The sequence below is a fragment of the Quercus suber genome, unplaced genomic scaffold (genome assembly GCF_002906115.3).
Source record: "Quercus suber isolate HL8 unplaced genomic scaffold, Cork oak 2.0 scaffold_486, whole genome shotgun sequence".
NCBI lineage: Eukaryota > Viridiplantae > Streptophyta > Magnoliopsida > Fagales > Fagaceae > Quercus > Quercus suber.
This window is the reverse complement of record NW_027069936.1, coordinates 601,249-611,882: the sequence shown is the minus strand read 5'-3', so window position 1 is coordinate 611,882 and position 10,634 is coordinate 601,249. Positions and strand designations below refer to the sequence as shown.

The following is a 10,634-nucleotide window of genomic DNA, read 5'->3' as shown; positions in this document are numbered from 1 at the left end:
TTTCACCAGTATTGCCAACATGATCTTGAAATGGGAGCATATAACCTCCCATTGAAGAATTCATTGTATACCCTCCCATTGAAGAATCCATTGTATACCCACCCATTGTATACCCTCCCATTGTAGTGCATCCATCATCTAGGGTTGTAAATTGTAAAGACGTAGTTGTTTCTTGCACCACCTCATTATCAACTTCTGCACTTGCCTCCAAACTTACGTACAACTCAGCAGCATTTACTTGGGGCATTTTCTGTATCCTATTAAACATCATCTTTACATGTTTGTCTTCTTTGATCGCCATATACCCGTAATTTATCCGTTCATGAAGGACTTCTTGTGGGTAACGATAAATAATCTTGATATCATACCAAGCACGATTCAAATTCAATTCGCCCATGATTTTGCTCTTCAAATCATTCAACGTCTTCAACTTACGACGTACCATCATGTAGTAGCATTGGATACCAGGCCCTCTAAACGGGATTCCATCAATCTCATCAGGATTATCAAGGGGTCCACCGAAGTATACATTTATATCAATATTCTTCAAAGATTGTGAACCTATTAAAGAGTCAAGTATAGTATGTTAGTGACATATTTTATCTCTTTCATTTAACATCAATTACAAAACTTTTTCTATCTACTCAAAATACAAAAATTACAACTTCTCACGCCACAATTGCATACACTCACCCACATCACATACAATTCTACTGGGCAATCATTATCATTTCGTACTCAAACAATGAAAAAACTAAAGACAAAACTCACCCCTATTACAAAATTTTAACTAAGCTCTAACAAAAATATAAATAAAAATATCAAACCAAACAACAAAAGTAATGAGGATGTGCAAATGAATGAGTGCAATTATGTAACATCATTATTCCATATATAATTTCAATTTTTAGGTATATTAGAGTCTAATTCTAATTGGGTCCAAGAAAAATACAACTCTAGCCCCCTCCATCAAATCTGCCCAAATGAACAAGTTATTGATTATTTAGTTGTTAAAGAAATGTAATATATTTTTTTACTTATTAGAAATAGGACATGAAAGTTGCATTATGTCCATTTTCCTTTGATCAACTTATTAATTATTTAAAATATATCATTATTACTAATATTTTTACTTTATTTTTCACATAAAGTAAAATCTTATGATTATCGATTCGATTCTATGATTTACTCTATAAGGACCTCTTATAGGTCCTGTTTAGGATCTCAATTTTAATAACCTTGGTTTTACTTCTAAATTACAAATATCTACTAGAAACATATTCATATAGATAATGTTTAATAGATCATGTTTAGGATCTCAATTCTAATTTATTCATAAATGTTTTTTTCATTATAAATATCTACTACAAAGGTATTCATATAGCTACGAAAACATTTGAAAAAGATCCAAAAAAAAAAATAAAATAATTGACCAATTAATTGAATCTTAGAGGGATATTTTTTTGTCTTTAAAGTATTAAAATGGATATTTGGATAAATTTTTTTATAGTAATTTAGTAATAAAAAAACATATTATAACGTTTGACATAGCAAATATTATTTTTAATAATTTCATTGCTAGATTAGTTGTTATTATAACGTTTGACTAAAATAAACAAATAATTATACTATTTATAAAAAGTATTGAATTTTACTTAAGTTAAAATATTTTTGTATTAATGAAATAACATAGAGCAGAGGGGTTCATCAGACATTACCAAAAAAAAAAAAATCAATTATACATTTAAAGTGCTACATATATATATATATATATATATATTTAACTGGTTACTACGAACAAATATTTTTATTAGGAAATGTCATGACAAATTCAATACAAGCAACACTTTCTAAAGCAGTTATACATACATTAAACAACCAACTAGAGAGTGAGGAGACCCTTACCTGACATGAGGATTGCAAATTACTACTGGATTGTATGAGAGTGAGAGGGAGAGAGGGAGACTACAATGATCAGTTTGTTTGAGAGTTAAGAGGGAAGTATTGTTCTGCTCTGTAGAATGAGTATGAGAGTTGAGAGAGGAGTAATGCAGAGTAAGAGAGGATGAGTTGAGAGAGAAGCAATTCCTGTTGGAGCTTCAACCAAGTGACATAATGAAGTCACGGGTCTTGGCAGACAATAAAGTAAAATGTGCAATGTTCACGCCAGAAGGCTGAGGCACGCTCTGAACTGTTCACGCATGCAGGCTGAGGCTGCCTGTCAGTGACATGACCGGATGGGACTGGATGTGGGTGCATATAAAAATCGAGTTTCTGAGACTCGAGATCCACGTGGCATCCACACAGATCTCGAGTTTCTGAGACTCGAGATTAATGTGTCATCCACGTGGCTGCCATGCAGATCTCGAGTCTCAGAAACTCAAGATCTGTGTGGATGCCACGTGGCATCAGGCCACGTCAAACCACGGAAACCGAGCGTCAAAGGGTCGAGGTATGAGCGCAGAATTCGAGTCTCTAAGACTCGAGGTGTTACTAATTTATATTGTTTGCAAACCGGGCCAACTAACTAAATAGTTAGAGAAAAAAAATACTTACCTATTTCCTCCCGTTACTCCTCCACCATTGTTCCACCTCCACAGGTTGCTGGCAGAAAAAAAAAAAAAAAAAAAACCAAGCCGACATCCCTAGTTTTTCACCCCCTTCGCTTCTCTCTCTCTCTCTCTATTGGATTTCCACCCCCTTCCCCTCTCTCTCTCTCTCTCTCTCTCTCAGATTTCCTTGTTCATCATCACCACCGTTTGGTTGCCCTTTCCTTCCACTCGACCCTGACATCCCTGGCACTTCCAGTAAGGTTATTTATTTATTTATTTATTTATTTATTTTTATCGATCTATTTCTGTCATTTTTAATGATTTTTTTTTCCAATAAGCTTAGTTTGGTTTCTGGGAAAGCGAAGGAAAGTATTTGTCAGATTTAGGGGTTGTGTTGAACTGTTGATCTGTTCTTTTTCAGACCCCCAAAATCTTCTCCTTCCAACACTTGACATTGCAAGAAGATTTTTTATTTTCTCTCCTTTTCAGTTTCCTTTTGTGCCATTTTTCCCCGAAATTTCATTTGTAAGAAAAACCCCAACCCATAAGTTAGTGTAGAAAGGAGCCCTATACATGTTTGATGAAATGTCTCAATGAAGATGGAGATTCCTTTGTTCTCATACTATTATCTATCAACAAAATGTATAATACATTGTAAAGGGGTTTTTATTATTTTTTTTTAAATGTTTTTTTGGATTAGATTACAGTTGGATTTTTTTTGTAGTTTCATATGCTGAAAAATAGAGCTTCTTTCTTTGCTTGGCAAACAACTTGCTACTATGTTTGTCAATTTTAAAATAAATTCTTTGCTGATACTGTAATTGAAATTTTGGTCTTGAAGAAGTTCATTTTTTGTGTGTAAAGGTTGTTGACTGTTGTATATGTGATGACCCCAATTCCATAATTTGTTTTGCCTTTGTTGAGTTTGCTGATGAAGGTAGTTTGAAGGTGTGGTGCATAGTTCAATAGTTGGTAATGAACTCTGATGTTTGCTTGATTAATTGCTATGCTGTTTCTGTAAGAGGTGCAAGGGCTACTTTTAGAAATTTCATTGCAGTTTGATAATACCTATATCAACAATCAAGTATATTTGCAATGAATATTTAATTTGGTTACATAATTTTTATATTTATTGTCTAATTGCTTTGTATATTCGTTTGTAAAATTCTTGAATTTATTTTTCCCTTTGGAAGTACAATACGGTATTGAAATTATTTGGATAGATTTGGATACAAGTTGTAGTAAGATTTTTGGTGCACCAATCTTTTTTTCACTGGAACATGTCTCTCCATACTTTGGAATAAAGGTGCATTTTATGACATTTTCAAATCTTGTTTCTTTTGGATATAGTATTATATTAAGACATAGTTGTCACAAGTGTTTGTAGACTTAAATTTTTTTTCACTTGAAATGCCTTATATTTAGAAGCTGTAGATTTTTTTACATGAGCTCATTTGTTTTACCTTTATTGGTTTGACTTATTTTGTCATTTGTTATGGGCTACAGAGTTAATTCTTTGATTTCCCTTTTCAAGAATGCAAAGAAACTTGACAATGTTGCCTAGAGGTGCTGTTAAAGGAGTCTTGGTTTGATTCATTTAGTCTTGGAATGCAGAACAAATGTTGTTCAAGGAGTCCAATGCAGAATAGGTGCTGCTGTTGAAGGAGTCCAATTCACTGGTTGAGGTTATCAGATTGAAGAAATAGATTTGGGAGGATTATTTTTCAAATGTAATTCTTTATTATTTGTTAGTTGTTTAGCATATCAGATTGTGTGTAATTGGAGACCTTGTACTTAGTTACTATTTGATCAAGGAATCTATCATGTGCTGTGGGAGTGCCCTCTTGCTAGGAATGTCTGGTCAATGGCAAGTAGACGAATTCAAAAGTGTTTGAACAGTGTATCAGATTTCTTTGAATTGTTTCAGACTATGGTAACTAGGCTAAACCAGCAGGAACTTGAGTCTTGGGCAGTTATCGTGTGAGCTGTTTGGAATGCACGAAACAAATTTTACTTCGAAAAGACTCAACTTCAGCCAAGGCACATCTATGATGGTGCTTCGGGTCTCTTAGCAGATTACCAGCACCTCATGGCAGCACAAACAACTTGCGTATACTCTGTTTTATTGTGTATTTCATTGCTGCATGTTTTTTTCTTACTCGTGGCCTCTGTTTTATTGAGTACTGACCCGTGCATTATTTTTTCGGGGGTCCACTATGTATGCTTTATAGTCCAGCTTGTAAAATTTTGCTATCTTAATAAAGCTTTCTATATTTGATCTCAAAAAAAAAAAATCTTCTCTTTCTCAAATTCTTAGAGGCTAATCACCTAAAAATCAACCAACTTACCCTTATTTAGTGCATTTTGTGTAGTGTACGTTATCTTACATAAAAATGGACTCCACAGATGGAATCCAAAAATTTGTGAGGCATAAATACATTAGATATACAAGACAATTTCTCATATTTGCAAGAACTTGATTTGAATAAACCAATCTCTAAAACAAGATGTGCAAATGTAAAGAGAAAAATAGGTTCAACAACATTTTTGCGCCTCTTTTCTATTATAGTTACTTATGAAATGAACTTGTACAACTAAAGAAAAGAAATATGTCAATACTATGCTGATATAAACAAAAGTGCCCAAAAAAAAAAAAAAAAAAGAACTTATATGATTAAAGAATACAAAAGAGTTCAACTTCAAGAAAACAAAAATTTTTCCATGCTCCCCCATCTAAGGTTCAGATTGACCTTATCATTGTCTTATATAATTAAATATTAGCGTTCTAATTTGGGCTTCAACTCTAGCAACTTTATTTTTTTTTTTCTGTCACCATTGCTTCAGCTTCAGCTTAGCCTTGAGCCCTCAACCTTCATTCATGGTGTAACTACAAATATTCTAATTTGGACTTCAATGCTAATTATCTCTGCAAGTAAAAATTCATGATTATTAGTAATTAAAAAAAAAAAAAATGGCACGTGGTCATTGTTAGGGGAATGCTCATGATTATCTCAGCTTCATTGGGCAGAAAGGATGCTAGGATCAAAAAAAAAAAAAAAAAAAACACTTACTAGTGACAAGAAATGATTGAAATGTAATCAAAATCATCTACCTTTCCTATAAATGAATTTCCAAGAAATCATATGAGCATTTATAATTCTTTCATAAATAACAATATCATCTTAAGTTCCACCAATAACAAGGTTAGATATTATTAAGCACCTATGATTCCATGAAAATGGTGATTACAACTTAAATTTGGCATCAAGGTTTTGCAATTGAGCATCTATTTCATTGGATCAAAAACAGTAATTGAGCACCAATTTCAAAATGTCATTCCCCTTCATTGAAGCACAAATAACAGTTGAGCACCAATTTGGCAATTTCAGAATAACAACTGAGCACCATTTTGAGCACCAAGTTGCAGTACAATAGCCCTTGCACCATTTACAGAAACAACATAGCAATTAATCAAGTAAACATCAGAATTCATTACCACCAACTATTGAACTATGCACCACACCTTCAAACTACCTTCATCAGCAAACTCAACAAAGGCAAAACAAATTATGCAATTGGGGTCATCACATATACAACAGTCAAGAACCTTCACACAAATTTGAACTTCTTAAAGACTAAAATTTCAATTACCGTATCAACAAAGAATTTATTTTAAAATTGACAAACATAGCAGCAAGTTGTTTGCCAAGCAAAGAAAGAAGCTTCATGTTTCTACATGTGAAACTACAACAAAAATCCAACTGTAATCTAAATTCTAATCCAAAAAACATTTAAAATAATAATAATAATAACCCCTCTACAATGTATTATACATTTTGTTGATAGATAATAGTATGAGAACAAAGGAATCTCCATCTTCATTGAGATATTTCATCAAACATGTACAGGTTTCCTTTCTACACTAACTTATGGGTTGGGGTATTTCTTACAAATGAAATTTCAGGGAAAAATGGCACAAAAGGAAACTGAAAAGGAGAGAGAATAAAAAATCTTCTTGCAATGTCAGGTAGTGGAAGGAAAAGATTTTGGGGGTCTGAAAAAGAACAGATCAACAGTTCAACATAACCCCTAAATCTGACAAATACTTTCCTTCGCTTTCCCAGCAACCAAACTAAGCTTATTGGGAAAAAAAAATCATTAAAAATGATAGGAAAAAAAAAACACTTACTGGAAGTGCCAGGGATGTCAGCGTCGAGTGGAAGGAAAGGGCAACCAAACGGTGGTGATGATGAACAAGGAAATCTGAGAGAGAGAGAGAAAGAGAGAGAGAGGGGAAGGGGGTGGAAATCCAATAGAGAGAAGGGAAGGGGGTGAAAAACCAGGGATGTCGGCTTGGGTTTTTTTTTCTCTGCCAGCAACCTGTGGAGGATTAACGGAGGAGGAGAGAGAGAGAGAAACGTAGGTTTAGAATGTAGAGAGAGACAAAGGGAGAGAGAGACAGACGTCAAATTTTGTTAGGTTTAAAGATGAGATTTTAATAAAAATACTTGTAATAATGAGAATTTTTTTTAATCGTTAGATCTATTTAAATTTAATGGTTTAAAAAATGTGTAACTTTAAAGAGTTATACCAGGTGTAACTTGAACCTATCTCATATATATTAGTCGACTCATTTTAATTTGAAAAAAAAAAGAAAAAAGAAAAACACTTTCTCCCTTTATGTTTGGGGTGATTCATAATTTCCCCCATTATCTTTGAAACCTACTAATTTCCCCATTTATGTTTTCGAAATGAGCAAATACTCTCATTTCGTTTCTCTTTCAATTAAATTTAACAGAATTTTTTAATACCTAGAATACTTTATTATGTAAACTGTAAAGTCTAAAATACCCCCAAATAAATAGATAAATTCCTGAAAATACCCTCCAATCTTTTCACCCCATGGACCACCACCTTCAGGAAAAATTTGCTCTATAACACAATTTTAGAAAAATATTAAGAGAATAGCACACGCAAAGTTATTTAGTTATTAAGAATATTTTTGAAACTCGAGTTTGCCAAACTCGAGCTCTAGCACAAATTCAAGTTCTAAAAAATGTACTACATAACTAAATAACTTCGTCAGTATACTATTCACCTTTTTTTTTTTTTTTTTTTTGTAATAAATGTTTGATTACAAAAGCCCATATTTCTATGTTAAGAACGATTAGTTCTACTAGTAATAATATAGATAAGGGTGAGTTGGTTAAACTTTTTTGTAAAAGTGCATAATGAAAAAGTGGAGTTTTCAAAAAGTCCATAATGAAAAAGTTGAGTTTCAAAAAGCTGAGTGTTTGGTAAAACTGTTAAAAAGTGCTTTTTGAAAAAGCTGAGTGTTTGACTAGCACTTATAAAAGTGGCTGTTTAAAGGGTAAATTACCAAAAAGACAATGTATTATAAGGGAGTTTATTTCATACTTTTTTTTTTTTTTGGGATGTGAGTTTATTTCATACTTAATTAAAAATCAACTACATCATTATACTTACTAAAAATAATAATAATAATAATATATTATTGTGTATTATTTTAATAATGTTGGGGCAATTTTTTTTTAGTGTCATAATTATTTTATTACCATTAATGACTTCTTATTAATATTAATTAAATCTAAATAATTTTCATCATCATGAAGCACAAAATGAAAATGTAAAAAGATGATAAAATATACACCAATAATCCAAATTTAAATTGTATACATAAAAATGTAAAAGATATAAATACATATCAATAACCCAATTTTAAATGTACAACACAAAAATGTAAAAAANCTATTCACCTTTTTTTTTTTTTTTTTTAAAATACTATGCTATTTGGCAAATTTAGCCACAGCCATCACCATCACAATTCCTCACCTTCCTCCACCTCTCTCAAACAAAAACTCAAGTCCTGGGGTTGTGACATCACCGCAAGAAGAGAACAAGGTGATTGCAACCTCCAGTGGTACCCGTGGTTCAAAAGGTCAGATCTTTGACGTGAATTTAACTTTAAAAATTAAAAAAAAATAATAATAAGGACGAGTCCACATTGCAGTGAAGTGAATGGTTTGGGCACACGAATCCCTGGCATTCCGAACTGAGACTTTAATAAAGTGTTGGTTAATTAAACAAAATCAAACCGTGAAATTCTATTAAACCAGTCATTGTACCATCATAAAAGTAAATCTCCTTCAAATTTTAACCATTTCGAGATAATGTAACACCCCATAATTTAATATTTTACATCAGTACCATTTCTGTGTAAAATTCCTGGTTAAAATGATGCCCATATAAATATTCTGCATCCTTCAATCTCCAACCAATAACATCAATGATAAAATACATACCAATAACCCAAGTTTAAATTGTACTACATGATATTATAAATAAATAGAAAAGACAACTACTAATTATTATCCCCCCAAATGGAATTAGCAATGGAATTAGCTGCACATGCATGCCCCATCAGTAGCAGACACACCCCACATCAGCAAAGCACGCACACCCTGCAGCACCTCACCATGCAGCAACCAAACAAGCCCAATAATCGTTATGATCATTCAACAATGATCATTCAACAATGATCATTCAGCAAACATTCATTATGAGTAATTAAGCTAACATTCAGCAAATATGAATCAATGATGGCATCATGAACCACAAAAGAAAGAAAAAAAAAATCCGTAAAACCTAAAACAAAAACAAACCCATCTCCAAAAACTAATGCAGAGAAATAACTTAACAAGCATTCATTCTGAGTAATTAAAGTTAACATTCTATTATTGAATCAATGATGGCATCAAGAACCACACAAAAAAAATTAATAATAATAATAATAAATTTTTTAAAAAATCTGTAAAATGTCTACCCGAAATAAAATGTCTAATGGCATCCACAATATGGCCAAAGAAAGAATTATTAGGTATAGAACTTGAAATTGCTCTCATCACATTTTATCTATTTTACATTAGCTCTACATCTCATTCTTAATTTAGCAATAGAGAAGAGAGTGAAAACAAAAAAAAAAATGGTACAAGTTGGACACTGTAACAAGATACAATTTGTTTAGGCAAAAATCTACACCGAATGTAGGCTTGTTTTAATGTTTTTTCTTGGTCTAGTTTAGTTTGCAATTTTGATGGGATATGCATATGCCGCACTCCACGAAAATGCCCTTTTAGCTGATGCCAAAAATACACCGGCACCATTTCACACCAAAGATTATAAAAGGAATAATATTTTTTAAAAAGAAAAAAAAGTAAAAAAAACAGAGGAAGAAACAAAAAGTTGCAGGAGAGAAACAGCCCGGCGCTATGTAAATAAAAACTAAACAAAAGATCTGAAGCGGCCGTTGCACGCTACCCACAAATTTTTTTCAGTACCCACAAACTAAACTAAACAGAATAAATAGATCTTTAGCAAGAACAAAGCATGCAAGATCTGAAAATTTTTTTGGCAGCAGATCGGAGGTTTTTTTGGTAGCAGATAGGTAAAAAAAAAAATTTCAGATCAGTGTTGGTACCTGGCTGTTTTTGGTAGCAGATCGGCCTTGCTTGGTGTTTTGTTGATCAAAACTCTACCTTCAAAACGTATTTCTCAGATCAGATTAGACAAATTAAATTATAAAAAAAAAAAAATACAGAGGAAGCCCGCTGAAGAAGACGAAGAAAGAAGAAGAAGAGGAAGAAGATTTTCAAGACAAAAGAAAAGAGAGACTTACGTAGTGCAGAGCAGAGCTGAAATGTAGAAGAGAGGAGCCGATCTCTTTGTGAGGGAGCTGCGCAGAGAGAGATGAGATGAGAGGGCAATTTCCGTGAAGTGTAGAGACAAATGAGATGAGGGAGCTGCTCTGAAGTGTTAACACTTGCCCTTTGTCAAGGGCAATTTCGTAGCTTCACACACCCAACGGATATAAATGAAAACGCTCAGACTCAGCTTTTTATTTATGGAGCCCAACTGACCCAAAACCAAAACGCTCAATCCTTCGCACATATAAAAGCCAACTTTTTCTAAAAAGTTGGCTTTTATTCTCACCAAACGCACATCAACAGCCAGCGTTTTTAAAAAGCCAACTTTTGAGTGTTAAAAGCTGAACCAAACGGGTAC

The 10,634-nt window shown here is 32.8% G+C and overlaps 3 long non-coding RNA genes across 3 annotated transcripts; 1 reads left to right on the top strand and 2 right to left on the bottom strand.

Moving 5' to 3' along the window:
- Nucleotides 1-2,571: 2,571 nt before the first annotated feature.
- On the top strand, nucleotides 2,572-4,574 carry LOC136063110 (uncharacterized). Its single transcript, XR_010624821.1, has 2 exons — nucleotides 2,572-2,807; nucleotides 4,059-4,574. It is a non-coding gene; the product is annotated as an uncharacterized LOC136063110 (long non-coding RNA).
- Nucleotides 4,575-5,082: 508 nt separating this feature from the next.
- Nucleotides 5,083-7,225, bottom strand: LOC136063109 (uncharacterized). The gene is made up of 2 exons (XR_010624820.1): nucleotides 6,742-7,225; nucleotides 5,083-5,478 (listed from the first exon to the last, which is right to left on the bottom strand). It is a non-coding gene; the product is annotated as an uncharacterized LOC136063109 (long non-coding RNA).
- Nucleotides 7,226-8,865: 1,640 nt separating this feature from the next.
- On the bottom strand, nucleotides 8,866-10,607 carry LOC136063107 (uncharacterized). Its single transcript, XR_010624818.1, has 3 exons — nucleotides 10,249-10,607; nucleotides 10,051-10,108; nucleotides 8,866-9,034 (listed from the first exon to the last, which is right to left on the bottom strand). It is a non-coding gene; the product is annotated as an uncharacterized LOC136063107 (long non-coding RNA).
- Between the last annotated feature and the right edge of the window lie 27 nt (nucleotides 10,608-10,634).